This window comes from Fistularia commersonii, chromosome 3, assembly GCF_037954325.1.
Source record: "Fistularia commersonii isolate RoL2024-O1a breed Wild chromosome 3, RoL_Fcom_v1.0, whole genome shotgun sequence".
NCBI lineage: Eukaryota > Metazoa > Chordata > Actinopteri > Syngnathiformes > Fistulariidae > Fistularia > Fistularia commersonii.
This window is the reverse complement of record NC_141286.1, coordinates 1,379,981-1,396,243: the sequence shown is the minus strand read 5'-3', so window position 1 is coordinate 1,396,243 and position 16,263 is coordinate 1,379,981. Positions and strand designations below refer to the sequence as shown.

At 43.2% G+C, this 16,263-nt stretch overlaps 1 protein-coding gene across 2 annotated transcripts in view; it reads left to right on the top strand.

The window, feature by feature from the left end:
* The window catches only part of sez6b (seizure related 6 homolog b), a 189,004-nt gene that overhangs the window by 1,276 nt on the left and 171,465 nt on the right, over positions 1 to 16,263 (top strand). The gene's annotated exons all lie outside the window — the stretch shown is intronic.

The following is a 16,263-nucleotide window of genomic DNA, read 5'->3' as shown; positions in this document are numbered from 1 at the left end:
AATTCTTGCATGTTTCACTCCTGGTTAATTAATTCCGGGGGGAGGTTGTGTGTGTTTTTCCAATTATTACAGCCTTTTCAATCTTCGCCCGACAAGGCATTCACAGTAGATCGTCCTGAGATTATAGCGTCCACTAAACGTCCATGGCTTTTTCATATTCCAGAATAACTATTGCAGCTGTACTGCAGATGGACCTGGGCAATAACGCCACGTATTTTAAATGTCATCTGCCCGTTATATTAGATTGTGGACGTTTGTTGTCAAATCTAGTGAAAAAAAAAAAAAAATCTGCAAAGAAATAAAAACATCCATCAGGAAATGACCATCAGCTCAGCCAAAGAGGAGTCAAAAAAAAAATCAGATATGTTCTAGGAATTGTAGACATTAGTGAGCAGGGATGCTGCGTCAATTTACTTAAAAAAAAAAAAAAACTTCCAGAAACATTTTGAGTGGAATGAAACTGCTGCATCTGAAATATTATTCAAAATTATTCTCTTACGTTCAACATTTTCTTCCCTGATGTTTTCCTTTCTTTTTATTTCATAGTTATCCAGAGTTCATGCAGTATTAAAACAACATGGGTACGTTAGTAGTATTAAAATCAGAGTGTGTGTGTGTGTGTGTGTGTGTGTGTGTGTGTAATGATGATGTAACCATATGGGCAGACGGAATTAAAGATCAGCAATTTCACATTGATACCTGATAGTAATGATAGAGTCAAGTGATACCAGGACATCCGACTAACAACTTCATACACTAAATATTAATATTTGGGGAAGCAAACAAAGTAAAAAGCCATATAATTAATTTCTTCTTTGTAATTTCCTTTTGCAAAAATGAAAAGCTCCCAGATGGAGGAAAGCTGCATCGCTCTGCCCGGTCACTGCGGAGAAGCTGGAAATTGTATTTTTGCGCTTAAGCAACTTAAAACCCAAAAGACAAAGAAGAACATAATGTTTAAGTGAAAATATGAATATATGTTACTGTCTTTTTTAAAAACAATTTAACACCGAATCCCTAAAAAGCGACAGCATTTTTAGTCTGATCAGAGAAATAAAAGGGAAATTAGTCGAATTCCCACAGTTTCTTTTAGTAAGAACTGTTTTGTAGAATAACATGTTTTTAAGGTTCCCCGTTTTTTATTCATCCTTTTTCCCCACCGCTGAAACGGTCGAGCGTTAAAAGATAGTATTCTTGCCGGATTGGAGCGACATTTCCACCGTGCGACGATGTGACAGCGGTGAAACGTGCACGGCCATTAGCCTGCGTGCACGGCGGCCGGACCCTCGTCTCACTTTGTCACCGACGCACAAACCAACACTTTCACGGTCACGACACGTAGCAAGTATGTGGAGGAGGTCAGTGTGAAGGAAACTGTGTTTCTACCTCTCATGGAGATGCTTTATCTCTCTTTAGCGCCGTGGAAGGTCAGATTCTCTTTAAAACACATAGAATCTACAAGATTCCTCTTTGCGCGTCAGATATCCATCTCCCCGGATCGGAAAAACAAGATTTACCACGGAGGGACGATTAGAGAACGGACCGCTGGCTCTGGATGTTTTCAAGTTTTTTCCACCGTTTGCAACATTTCAAGCTGCGAGAAGCGTTTTCTTTTCATAAACATACATTTGCGTCTTCCAAGTGAATTCAATGTTAAAGAAAAAGGGGAGCGGAAGCTGAAATAATTCGCTTTTTGGATCGTACCAGCGGGCGGCATTTTAAAAATGAAACGTTTTTTAACCCGCATGGTTCCGAACAAAAGGTCGAGCCTCGAGGGTTATTTTGCTCGCCAGGGTTTTGACATCCAAAATGATTTTTTATGCACACATTTCTTTCTTTTTTTGGCCTTTTTTGGGGCGTCACGTCGACGCAGTGATAATAAGAAGGTATCTCATGCCCGACTTGCTCCTTTCTGTATAGATTTTGCAGCTCACGCCACCAAAAAAACATCCCGTCGGTTCATTGGACACACTCATGGATGGCGAGTCGCCCCGTTATCGAGCGCCGACCGCTCCGATTAAAATACCGGACAAGTCTTGTATTTCAGCTCCTTTGTGAGTGTAAAGGCAGCAGAAGCAGCATAAATAATGAGCGGATGAGCGAGTGAATTTGTTTGCCGCTGACCTTTCCCTTCTCGGAAATGTACGATATCTTCGAAACGGAAGCAAAAATACTCGTAGTTAAAAGGTTAAAAGAAAATGATCAAGAAGTCAGCATAAATATAGGTCGATTCGAAAAAAACATATTTATAACTTAAATTGTTTACGGTATTTGAATTAAAGGTCACGTCATTGCTTGTGTGGAAACACAAGTCTCAAGTGAAATACCGTCGAGGACCAGCGGAAATCCCTGAAACACTCTTTAGAAATGTAGAAGTGATTATTTCTTTTACTCTATTTTCTCTTCTTTAACACGAGGGAAGGTGCAGATCATGAAACCAAACTGAAAACCTGTAGACGGGCGGGCAGGAGGGCAGGAGGGCCTCCGAATTAGCCGTTGTTTACAAGAAAATAGTCAGATTAGCACGTTTTTACAACCTGTCACGACTTCATTCTGGTAAAAGTAGAGTAAATACGGTGGAAGGATCCTTCTTTTGCTAATTCAACGACTGACAGACGGTAAAAGTCAGACTCCGGGACGGCGTTCCACTCGGCCTGGTGGCAGAATTGCAAAATCTTTGTGCTGGAAGTGACGGGAATTTGGGATTGAGGGGAAATAAGGAGTGACCGTGTTGTTGCTTCTGGACATCAGCGATGGAAAACTAGCACTTTTATGAATTGGCTGCAAACGATTCCTAGTTAGCAAATAAAAATAAATACATCGATAAATATTTGAAATTTCCTCCTGCCTTCCTGGACGTCCCTTTCAAATTTCTTTTTTTTTTTTTTTTTAAAAAAAAGCAGCAATTCAGCAAATCAATTGTTTGTTTCTCCGGATGAGAGGTTTCGTCAATTGTCTGTCATGTTATCATGCTTTTGGAACTCGCACCAATTTAGTTGAACAAACACAAGCCTGCACGCTTCTAAATGTAGTCATTTTTAGAAAGAGACGGCGGGTATAAAAGTAAAATCAATGTAATATTCTGTCAAGAACGAGCCCAAGGTAACACTTTCAGATGCATGAACAAGAAGAATTTCAAAGATCTTAATTTCGGGGTGAGCAAAGATCACAGTGGGTGAATAAAGGAGAGAAAATCTCTCGGAAATCTAAACAACGTATGAAAAACCTCAGGTAAAGTTTCAAGCACGAAAGCGGAGGATGCAGGGACGCAAGATTCCCCGCATTACTTCACAACGTGCAACGTACTGCTACGGTTCGACTGATCAAACTAAATGTTTGTTTTCCAGCTAATCTCACAAATAGATTTCGGGATAAAAGTTTTGCGCATTTTAAACGTTTGACATAAACGTCTGCTCTCACAGCGCGAAGCTTCCTGCTTGGATCCCGACACCAGGACTTTGCACGTTCGCCGCTTCTCAAAAACAAAAAAATGCAATCGGAGAACCAAATTTGCCCGCGTTACGATCACATTACAATTTCATTATTTCCAGTATTTACAATGAATTTATTTGACGGAACTAACGATATCATTCCAAGTAAGACACTATCATGAGACTCAGAATCGCTTTATTTTGCAACTTGAAGGAATTTGCTTTGGTCGCCGACAACAGGCATCAAATAGGTGCCGTGTCGCTCTGCTCATTACGATTATCGGTTGAATTTTGTGTTCGGAAAGCTGATGGCGTGTCGCGAAATGATCCAAATGACATCATCCGTCAGTCTCGGATGAATTCGTCTTTTTGAACATATTTCCATGATGTCGCCTGTGTGAACTTTATGAATCATTTCCCCGGGAGGAATGGCTGCGGTGATAGTCTTCAACTCACTCGCCCTCCACATTTTTTTTGGTTTATCATGTTTACGGAGGAGAGTCTGGAGCGTGTTGTACTGAGATGCAGTGCAACACGAAAATGACGTTTCACATCGGCATATTATTAGACAGTTTGTGTCCACGTCTAGTGTTTTTCTGCGCCGTCATGCAGGACAGTACGGTCAGTTTGGAGGTGACGGCGTCGCTTCGGGCCGACTTTCGGTCCCATCCTCGAGCGTTCGGGATTCGTCGCCACCGGACGGCGCCGGTGAAACCGGGCTCGAAACGCGAGCCGTTTTTGATAATGTCCCTCGGGTATTAAGGTCGGACATCCTGTCCCTTTTCTTTCGGATTACCGGGCGGATAAATATGGCGGGTCCGACCGACCCGGAGCAAACGATGCCCCTGGAGTTCCGGTTGCCGCAGCCTGTCATCATTGTTAGTGCTCCGTTGCCTCAAACTAATGGCTGTCGGAAGCCCGGTCGGGCTTAAGGGGCTTTTTTGTTTTGGGCCAACATCAACAGCTCAGTAAGCCGCCGGGGAAAAACCTAAACACATACAGATTTGTTGCTTGCTATTGAGACGGAGCAGTTTTCTACACACATCCCTCAAGAGGTGCAAGGCTTGACTAAAAGAACCTCTGCAGAGGCCGCAGACACAAAGTAAATCATTAAGTGTGTAGATTTCAACGGCACCTCAATCCTCTTCTCTTTTGTCAAGGAGGTAGATCAACAGCTCGACCGTCACATTCCTTGATGCCGTATTGAATTTCACCAGCGTTCCCGTGCCAGAAGGTTACATTGATTTTCAGCGGCGCGCATTCTTACACATTATTCACCTTTTTCTATTGAAATTTTCATCCATCTTCATGTTCTGGACAACCAGCTAAACTACTAGATATATCAAGAAATTCTATTCGATCGATTTTATCGTAAGTATACCTGCACACAGGATGATTTCACAGAATATTTCAAAATTAACTCCGTTTTGTTGTTGTCTCATAAATAAACAAAAACTGTTAATAATTGCTGACAAACTTTAGTCGATGAGTTGATTCCCGTTCACTTTACTCATTTTCTAAAAACAACATCCTGAGCATCTTACATCTACATCCTGAAGCCTTTTCCTCTCTTTTTAACCGGCTGCTTATAAACCTCGATATAAACGGTGCGGATTATTTATTGCGCAAAATCCCATTTTGCAGACATGCAGGCTCCACAAAAGAGACACCTAAAGTCAGATGGGTTTTATCAGTGATGTATGACGAGAGTCGCTGCAGAAAAGGGTGATATTGGTACACACTCCTGCGAGTGCACTATGTGCTTGTTAAAATGATTGACAGAGGCGAGCCGACCCTCTGCAGTTTGAGATTGTCAATCACTCGCCGCCGCTATTGATCAGCCATGGATCGCGAACAGATCTCATCAATTAGATGCTCCTTCAAGCCGCGTCAAAAGCACGAAGCGGTCATTATTTCACGGGCCGATCCCCGGATGTTTATTCGGTCCGAGGAGGATCGGGAACAGATGCATCTCGTGCGCGAAGCCGACGAGAAAAATCCGCCCGGCGAGGATTTTGTTTCGTGTAACGACACGTGCGGATTACAGCGCCGCCTTTTTCCACGGAGAAAGTCAACAGCAAGGTCAACAACATGAAGAATCGTTTGCCGTCCCGTCCTCGGTTATCGATGTTTTAATGTGCCCTATTATAGAACTGGTCAGAAACATTAAAATATAAAATTTAAAAACAATGGCATTTTTCTGCGCGGTTTCGTTACAAGTCATAGAAATCGGTAATAAAACATCAGCCCAAAGAAAAAAACAAGCCTCCGTCTTCCAAAGGTGTTCTATGAAAACTTTATAAAGTTGCGCATCATCTATTGAGCAAACACACATAGAAATATAGATTGCAGTCTATCGGCTTTTTTCCTGTTTTTCAGAAAAGGTATTTTCTTTGTCGCGAGAAAAGAAAGTTTCAAGAGGCTGCATCTACATATTGCAGTTTATGCTCGACAAAAGCGGGACTTTGTGATGCACTTTTCCAGATCTAGGACCAGTTTTCGTCAGCCCTGCGCGGATAAAGTGTATATTTTAACATTTCTTTGATACAAACCCCATGTTAAAAATACATTGTCTCTCGTACGCAGACAATTCCATTGGATCTTGATGTTGCTAATAAGTGCCGGGCTCCGGGAGAAATTTTTGGGGGAAATATTTGCCCCAAAAAATGTGTATGATAAAATGTTATCTATTTTCAAAAAAAATGGTATTTTATAAAATGTGACAGCTGGACTTATTCTGGTAGACTATCTGCAAATTGTCTTTAAGAAGAGAAAAATAATTTGGGTAAAGATCATTTTATGCTTTCTACTCTTCCTTTATTCCATTTGAAAATGAAATCCGCCTCTTTTCCTCCACCTCAGAAGATGATTCCCGCACAGTCATTTTTGCATCAGCCTCCGATTAAAGTCAGTATTGTGGCTCTCCTTTGATAAGCAACACTCTACCAACCTCTCCACCCACAACACACACACACACACACACACACACACACACACACACACACACACACGTTTCCACCCCCTTCATCATCCCTGCCATGACAGAAAAGCAATTTGTTCTCAGTGTCAGTGATCTGATGCAATCAGTGCTCCTTCATGCTTCTGATTGAGGAAAAGACAGCGGGAAAGGACACTGTGTTTAATTAAACACCTTTGTGAGTGTGACGATCGTCTAATGTGCGACGGAGGATTTTGAGGTGGCGTGTTTGACACCTGCTTTCTGATTATGGCTGATTAACCTATCCAAACCCGCACGCCGCTCTCATCAAGGGCTATTCAAGAGTCCCGAGGCGGCGGCTCGCTCCTCCTAATCGTCTCAGACCCTTTCCCTCTTTGAAACGCCCGATTGGAAAACGAGCCTTCTCTAAATTCACGACCGTAAACGGGCACGTCGGGCTCCTCGCGCACGTGCACTTCAACCGATCCGACGGGGCCGAGGGGTGAAACGCTCTCGTTCACCCTTTTCTTCGTTTTTTTTTTTCCTTTCCGAGGCCGGCGGGAAGCGTTTACTCTCGTCCGACGGGCGAAGCCGATTCGTCCGATATCTCCGTCTCTTCCCCGGCTCGAGATTCCCGGTGACGGAGTTAAATTAGAGAGGATGCAAATAAGATGCGATGCGCTTTGAACCGCACCTGTTTCATGTGTCGGCGTCACATCCCACACGCTGCCATCTTTGAACGTCGCTTCGCCTCTCTGGTGGATTGCTCTTTGAATAACGCGCCGCGACGTGAAGAGTCGCAGAGCGAATTGAACGGGTCTCATTTGCTTCTAAATCTGACCATAGAACATTCTCGAAATCCACTTCCACTCACAGATACACTTCATTCTCTTATAATTCCCGCAATAATTCTCAGGTTTCTCCCGGCTGGCGTGCTAACGCGGCAGCCGCATTGATAGCTGTCATGTTGCGGCTGTCACTCAACACGGCACCCGCGGCGCCCTCGCCATCGTTCTTGCAAATCGATGGCCGATGTGAGTAATGCTCGCCGCCTCGGACTAAATGCCGCTCCGCCGCCGCCGCCGCCGCCGCCCGAGGCTCCGGAGCCGCCGACTGACGGACGGAACCCGCCCGTGATTTGATGGAAGGCGTCGAGCGGGAGGCGACCGATAAAATATTCACAATATATCAAATCATACACTCAATTTAGTAACACTTCACCTTAACGACCTGCTCTTTTGAGGGATTACAGAGACTGTCAGCTAATCAGCTTACACATTTTGCCGGAGCTGGCAGGCCTGAATTACCCGGCTCGCAAAGCCAGAAACCCAAGAGACTCGGTGACTCTACGGGCGGCGGCGGCGGCGAGGAGGAGGGGACGGGGCGGGGGCTGGGACGCCGCGATACACAAGAAAACATTACGGATCGGAAAGGTTACATCCACACGTCTGTGCTGATTTAACTGTTTCTCTATTAGATCCGGCTTCCGCTGCCACTGCAGACGGATCAAAACCGGAAAAATATCTGAAGGCGTCAGGCTTATGGAGGGTGTGAGTCGTGTGTTTCTCCTGACAGCGATTCATAAGATCCATCCGTCCTTGCACTCAAACGTCTCATTGCGCTGCATTCGACTCTCTGTTCTCTTGCAATTTATACCGATAATCATATTTAGAACAACTCCTAGCGGCGCACATCCGCAGCAGAGGAGGAATTTCACCTCAAGGAAATGAGGGGGACGCTGGTTTCTACACCGTGCGCGTGGAAATTAACGCTTGGGTCTGCAGCCGGGGCGTCGGGGGAAGCGGCGGCAGCTGCCACGGGGCGAGAGACGGTCGCCAGTCAATTGCAGGGGCCACGTTTACAGACACATTCACTAATTCGGGCCAATTTTTCCATCATTTTTCCAATAAAACGCCGCATGTTTTTGGACTGTTGGAGGAAACCCATGCAGACTCTGAAAGGCGGCCTCCTCGGAGTCGAACCGAGGTCCTTCCTGCCGCGAGGCCCATTTTTAATGCGACCATGAGTCCGTTGAACAAAAAGCGTTAAGGTTGAAATTTAAACACGTCCGTCTGGACATTTTCTCACCGTGTTTTGAAATGGGAAAACGATTTACCTGCTAATTCGTTTTCACACCCGAGTATCTTCTCACGCCGTACGCAACGGAAAATGATTTGCTGACGGACTGTCGAATCGTTCGTATTTTTCACTCCAATATCTTCCGGCGACGTATTTAACGGACAATTATTTGCTGACGGACTGCTGAATTCTTCGCGTGTCTGGCCGGCATATCTTCTCCCGTGACGTGCGAAGAAGAAACTGCAGAATGTTTTGAAAAAGTCCCGCATCCAGCTGCTCGCTAGATAATGTCAAGGCGCCCCGACTGACGAATCGTGCCCGGGGGGGACGAGGAGGCGGCGGCTGCTTCCTCCCTCCGTGACCTACAATCACCCGGCGAGGGAAGAAGTCAAGTCCCTAGACAGAGGAAAGAATGTGATTGGTTAAAGAAGACCCTCCCTCTCCCTCGGACACCTATCTCCGAGGATCTCCGAGGACCTCCGAGGACCTCCGAGGACCTCCGAGGACTATAAACCAGGGACCTGCCCCTTCTGCCGCCGCTGGGATTTGGGTGCAGACTTCCTGGAGAGCTCTAGAACTCTAATATTCTTTCCCCGTCCTGCATGCCAGATTCTTGGGTGTCCTGACTCAACCCGCCAAAATTCCACGACAGTTTGCTGGAGTTTTCTCCCACAATCCAAAAGCGTCCGTTGGGTTCATTGACGACTGTAAAGGGTCACTAAGAGCGATCTACTGGTGACCAATCACGGGTGAACTCTGCCTCGCCCGATGAAAGCCGCAAAGGTTCGGGCCCTTCTTTAATCTGAATGTGTGAAAATCCAAACTTGACCGAGTTTTCAGATTCTGGTTGGCTTTCAAGGCTCTGCACAAAATACATCCCAAGTCATATGACTTTAGCGCTGGATCATTCAGTCACTCCCATATCACACCCATTGCCAACATCTAGACTTCATATTACAGGTACTGACTTCTGTTTAGTGCCTGACCTGTCAAGACGGTGACGCTGAAATTCACACGTTACTGAAAAGCACAACATCTTTCTTTGTGCCCTGGTTGTGTTGCTGTGTGAACTAATTATTAGACTTCCATTACACATAAGGATATTTCACTGGAAAGAAACATTTCTATTACAGCCAATTTTTTTTTTAAAGCTTGCAATGAACATCGCCATCGCCTCACTTCCTGCCTCTCTAACTCATCACCATTTTATAATTATCTTGTATTCACAGTTCAGCGCAGAAATGACAAGAAGCACTTGGTCAGCAGCAGCGATCACACAACACGTAAACATGAGTGTAATACAAATCAAAAGGGTGGAATTGTAGAAACGGCAAAGGTGTCGATACAAACCGATCTCCAGTTCGCCGTTTATAATTAGCATTCTTGCAAAGCATGAATAAGTAGAATAAATTCAGAAAAAAAAAGAAAAACAACACCACAGGTAATGTTTATGCACGTGAGCAGGATTGCATAATAGTGGGATCCGAATCCCGTCATCGGTTCTGATAACATACATGTCGTCTAAGTATGGATGATTGCTATCATAACATATAATTGGTTCAGTTAAATATCTCCAAAAGTTAAAAAATATGTCAACACATCCTTGGATACATTTTCCACCAGATCATCTTTGTCATAAGGTCATTATCATTGCCGGGGTCACACTTTATAGATGAAACTTCACCGGTCAGAAACACCGAACGTGTCAACTGGCTGGTTCTGACTGGGACGTCACGCGCTTTGGTTTACAAAATGTAAACATTTAAACATTTTTTTGTATCTTGCTGGGAGCAAAACACTTGCTTTAGGTCTTGGAATTGGATGAAGCACTTCTATAAATCACTGTTGAACCAGAATCAGAGATAATATTGTTCTGATCCGTCTATAGTTTCCATCACGTCCTCTTCTTGACAGTTTCAGTCACATGATGTTGTGGGTTATGATTATACATCTGGTTTGATATCATTTAATATGCATTTGTCGCATTATTACTTTCCGATTATTCAGAATAAATAGCTACTTGTATTTGCAAATGATGCAACCACTCATGGTTTTGACAACTGAAGTATAGTTTGTTCAACGGCAAATATAGAAAGAAAAGACGGATGTCTTCCAAATTAGGACGTCGCTTCCGTAGCCCAGTTCTGCTTTAAGCTTCACACTGTCTTTTTTACAGTTTATTAACAGGCAAACCGGACAGCGTTAACATTCATTTACTCCACGCTGACATTTAAGACATTCAAAACGCCTTAAAAACTCCAGCGATCATCAGCATCCCGTCCGTCCCCGGGAGGGAACGGCCCGCGGTCCTCCGGGTCGGTCTCGCAGGTGCATCGATCCGGCGGCAGCGGCGCAGAACCACTGTTTGTGCTGAGAATGTGGCCTGTCCGCTCTCCTCTCACGCTCTGGCAGACTGTATAGACCTTTTTAATTGGGGCTGGCGTCTGCTGTGCATACACAGCCAAGGGCCTCTCCACAACGATTAGGACTCTGACAGCCTTGGCTCTCTGTTAGATGCCGCTCGCATGTGCGAGGCTTGTTCGGCGGGGAAAGGAGGGGGACGGCGTCTCGGCTGATGCTTAGTGACAGCGACGCATTTTTGTTGCTCATTTTTTTTTTTTATGTGACTCTGTTCGCATTTGCAAAAAAAAAAAAAAAAAAAAGGCGTTCATAGGTGCGAGATGAGACTATTGTTTCACTGCTTTTTTTTTTTTTTTTTGACAAAAATATGCAAAGCGAAGGTTGGCTGAAATCTTTTGTGTAATTGGGTGTTATTTAGAGAAAAAAAATAAATGCGAGTGTTAAGAGAAAGGAAGTGCAATAGTCTCTCCTGCCATATGCTGTGTGAATCTGTTTTTATCTCTTTTCAAAGAATACACGTTTGTTGAAAAGGACAATAAATACATTTGAAAATAGGCGGCTAGATTCACTTTAGATATGCTTAATTTCACGTACTTCAGATTAGAGATGCATGAAATAAGAGCTTGGACGTCTTTCCAGGAAAAATGGATGAATAAAATAGAAATGGAAGAGAAGAAAAAAAAGCAAAACAAGGAATTTAAATCTTCAGCAAGTCTCTAAAATCAAACAGGAAAGGATTGCGGGCGTGAGAAATAAACATCACAATAAGAAGAGCGCTTCAAGTGTGACTTTACCACCAGCCAGAACTTGTAATTCCAGATTGTAGCGCCTCATGTCCGGCACTCGAGGTAGTAACAGTGTCGTTTCATGTCTGTGCAAAAGGTCCACAAACAGCTGCTGATTTGAATGAGCGGCGCTGCTGGCGCCACGCGCTGCAATCTCATTGCCTAAATGCAAGATTACGGTGGAAACACAGACACGGGAGTGCTATTAAGCTCACTGGCGCGTGCTTCTTTTTAAATGAGTGTCAAAATGGTCGGTTCTTCAGTCAACAAATTGTCGGCGAAGAACCTTTTGTGATTGTCACCGAGAGCCTTTTGTGTCGGCGGTTTCGAATCGTGGCTCAAGGCTGTCCTTGAACGTCGCAAGACAGAAATACACAAAAAAGTTTCAGTGAAACCGTCCTCATCAAACCCCCAGGCTTTTATTTTCCTTCTTTAAACCCTTTGGTTTGAAGTGTCTCCCAGTTCCATCTAATACGGTTTCATAGCAATAATATCAAAACAATTGAGATCGGAGGGAAATGCTTTTACTTGATGAATCTACGACATAAAGAACATTCCATAAACATATCGGCCGAATCAAACGTTTCTCTATGGATGATTATGACGATCGATTCTAAGGCAAACAAATTCCTCCTGGTGTTTTTAGATAGAGATGCTCAATCGGCTACAGACCAATAAGGCCATTTTGCAATAAGGCAATTTTTAAAGTCTTAAGCTGCAGGAGATTCAGAAGATTCTTGACGGACAGCAAACATGGATTACATTTCTCTGAACTGTTAATTCATTTTTGCAGCAATATGTCAATATATGTGTGTGTACATATGCTCACAACATAAAGGGAACACTGAAATAACACATCCTAGATCTGAAGGAATGAAATATTCTTGTGAATTACTTTGTTCTTTGCATAGTTGAACATGACGGGAAAAAAAAAAAAAAATCACACCAAAATGATCGATGGAAATCAAATATAGGTCTAGATTTGGAGTCTCACTCCAAATAAAAGTGTAAAAACACAATATAGGCTGATCCAATGTGCTTAAAACAAGTCCAAATGAATCCGTGTTGCTTCCCAAGAGGACAGTTTTCACACAAGTGTGATTGACATTATGTTGTTTAAGTGTTCCCTTCATATTTGGAGCAGCATATGTACATATATGTATGTATATTGCAACGTCTCGATAGATTGACGGTCTCTGATGTAAGTTGTAAACCTTTTTCCTGGAAAGCGCAAAACCGTAAAGAAACATCCCGCCGTTGTTTTGAACCCCATCAAAAGAACCGTAGAATTTCTTGGAAATCAGTACAACGGGAATTATGACATTTGCGGGCCCGGAGGCTCCTTCCTCCCCGTAATGGTCTCTTTAGCGTGCTACACTCTGCAGATGATTACTGCCATGCTGTTACTTGTTAGCACAAAGCCATAACCATTTGTGTTAATCCGGAGACGATATGGAAGAATGAGACGCTCGCTAACTGCAAAGCCGGGCGGCTGCGTGATGTGCGACACACCTTTACGCGCTAACATTACCACGTCTGGTTTTATTTTACTGTCACCGGTGTCGCAACGATTACTCATTCAGCTGCTTTATTTGTCAAAGATTGTTTTGGGTGTTTTTATTTTCAACACGTAGTCCATCCCTTGTAATGCCTCTATATTGGCTGGGTTTATTTTTTTTTTTATTTTCATGTGACATGAAGTAAAAAAAAAAAAAAAAAGAGATACGCACTTTTCGTATTATGACCGGATCAGAATCCCTCGGTTAGCGTACCCAAAGTGTGTTTGCTGCTGTGATAAACATGAAGCATGCAAATAAAGAGCAAAGACTCCGACTCCTGTCAGGAGAAATCAGCCACATCATTATTTACCTTTAGCGTCGTCGCACGACTTGCAGAGCGCCGCCTCAAGCCAAATAAACTGTCAGCGAAAGCTCGGCTGCAGAGCCGCCAAAGCAAGACAAAGGGTTTTGTATAACAGTTACATTTGATCTCACACACACACACACACACACACACAAAAAACATAATTCTAAACAAAATAGATAAATAAATAAATGCTCCTCTCTTCCCAGCTAATGAGCTGTGCAAGGTTCTCTTTCTAATGCGGGGCCACGAGGCGCCGGCGAACAAGTCAATGTAAAACTGGCAGTATTAGTCATGCAGGATTCTGGAGGGAAAAAAAAAAAAAGGCTTAATTACGTAGGAAAGAAATGCTGGCGGCTGCGGGGGGTCGTACGCGCCGTGAATGGCCGCGCTCCCCTACAGTAACTGGCACCTGTTTCCATGAAGGCTGCTATTCAGAACTCCCACATTGAAAATATCAGGGTGGCACAATTCTCCCTGTGAGCGCTACAAATTGGATGAGGAACAGGAAGAATCAAAAAAACAAACAAAAAAAAATTAAACCACTAATCGACTTCACGCGTGAAAAAAAAAAAATCTCAGCATATACGGGACCGTCTTAGATAATTAGAATATTGTGATAAAGTTCTTTATCTTCTGTAATGCAATTACAAAAACAAAATGTCATACATTCTGGATTCATTAGCCTTTTATTATTTTGATATTGCTGATTATGGCTTAAATCATAAGAAAACCTATCTCAAAATATTAGAATATCATGAAAAAGTCTTTTTTTTATTTTTTTATTGCATTACAGAAGATAAAGAGCTTTATGGCAATATTCTAATTTTCGGAGACAGTCCTGTATCTGTTTGAATGATGAATGTTCTGATCAGAGCACGACTTCGAGCGCGTCAAAACAAAACGTTTGAGCCCGAGCGACATTCCAGCAGGCCGCCGGCGCCGCTTCAGACGCTCAAACGGCAGAACTGCTCTTTCACGGGAGAACGAAAGAACCGCCCGATCCAAAATAAAGCCACGCGGTTTCCGTTTGCCTCGACGGTTCCCAGCAAGGCAATACTGTAGTAAGACTTTCAAAGATCATTTGAACGGGTCCAGATCTACCAGTGCAACCTGGGAATTCATCCCAGCGGCGAAAAAAAAAAGAGGAAACGTCGGCACCCTTTCGCTCGGCGTTGGGATTTTCTTCACACAGGGCTGAGCATTACATCACTGTGTATCAATAATTGATTAAGTGTGTTGTACTTAATGTCTTTTCAGATGAAACCATGCGATCCATCATTTTACCGTCATTATTTTCTTGATAATCGTATTTTCCGGAACCCCGACCTGGCCATTTTACACAACCGGTCTGTTTTGCTTTTCTCTCCGGCCCGCCAAATTATTTTCTTTGAATATTTTAACGAGAATTTTCAATCAATATTGATTTTAGAAACTCCTTATTTTTTCCTTTTGTATGGACGATTACGTACGAAATAATGTCTGTACGTTTCTACGATCGTTCATGATTTTAAAGTTGAAACAAAAGGACAGGAAAATTCAAATATTTAAATTTCGATTTCATTTTGTTCCTGATACCCAGCTGGCCCGTGCAGAAAAATTAGATAAGTATTTTCAATCAATATTGATTTTAGAAACTCCTAGTTTTTTTTCCTTTTGTTTAATTTTGTATGGACAATTGCGTACGAAATAATGTCGGTACATTTCTACCATCATTCATGATTTTAAAGTTGAAACAAAAGGACAGGAAAATTCTAACATTTAAATTTCATTTTGTTCCTGATACCCAGCTGGCCCGTGCAGAAAAATTGAATAAGAAATTTGTCTCTCCAGCCAAAATAATTGCCACCCCTGCTGCACAAGAGCACACCATTTATTGAAGGCGCTACGGCTAACCCGTGCTTTCCAGTTCACTTTAATACTTGAAATCAGTAAGTATTAAGAAGACGTTGGATGAGGAAGGCGTGCCAGACTTGAGAACATTGAAGTACGTTGATACTAATGTGAAGAAAAGGTGGTTCTTCAGCCTCTCGGCGAGAAGGTCCCTGGACTTTGCATGTCCATCCCTCGCCTCTCAGCCAATGACAGCGGTTAAGTACAAAGAAGTTATTTTACAGTTGTTTCTTTGTCATATTCGTGAAATGCTTATGGATTTTATCTCCCCGCAAATCACGTTTTAGTCATAATTTCCCTCGCCATGCGAGCTGTTTTACATGACATGAAAGGCTTCAGAACATAATCAATGGGATACAAACAAAGGAATGCTAAACCTTGGAGATGCAGTCGGGATAAGAAGACAAAAGATGCAAAACACGTTGTAGCACCTAAGATCCCGTGAAAAGCTGCATGCTGCGGATCTTGTGATGTCGCTATCTATTAATAACCTTGTATAAAAGGAGGCTTACCTTCAAGTCATTTCTAAATATAACTGATTAGCAGAAGTTGTCGTCAGAGGAAGTATGGAAAATATTCGTGTACGAGCAAGTTATAAGCAAAATTAGCATGATTTAATATTCATGTTTTCAGAGCGTAAGCAAATGTAAAAGCGAATCCAAAGAGCGGTCGGGTTCAGTCACCGATGTCACGCGCAGCAACACGAGAAACCTATCATTACCCAAAACAATGCGGCCACGTCAACGGCGAGGATAAAAAAACAAGACAATTCCTCCCAGACGGTCGCATTACTTTTGAACACCTACTCAGTCGATTGCGGCGGCTCGCGCCCGACCGCCAGTTATTCTGTCACATTCTCTCCACAGAGATACCAGCTTTTCATACATTGATTGAAGGCCTCTTTCTCCGAGGC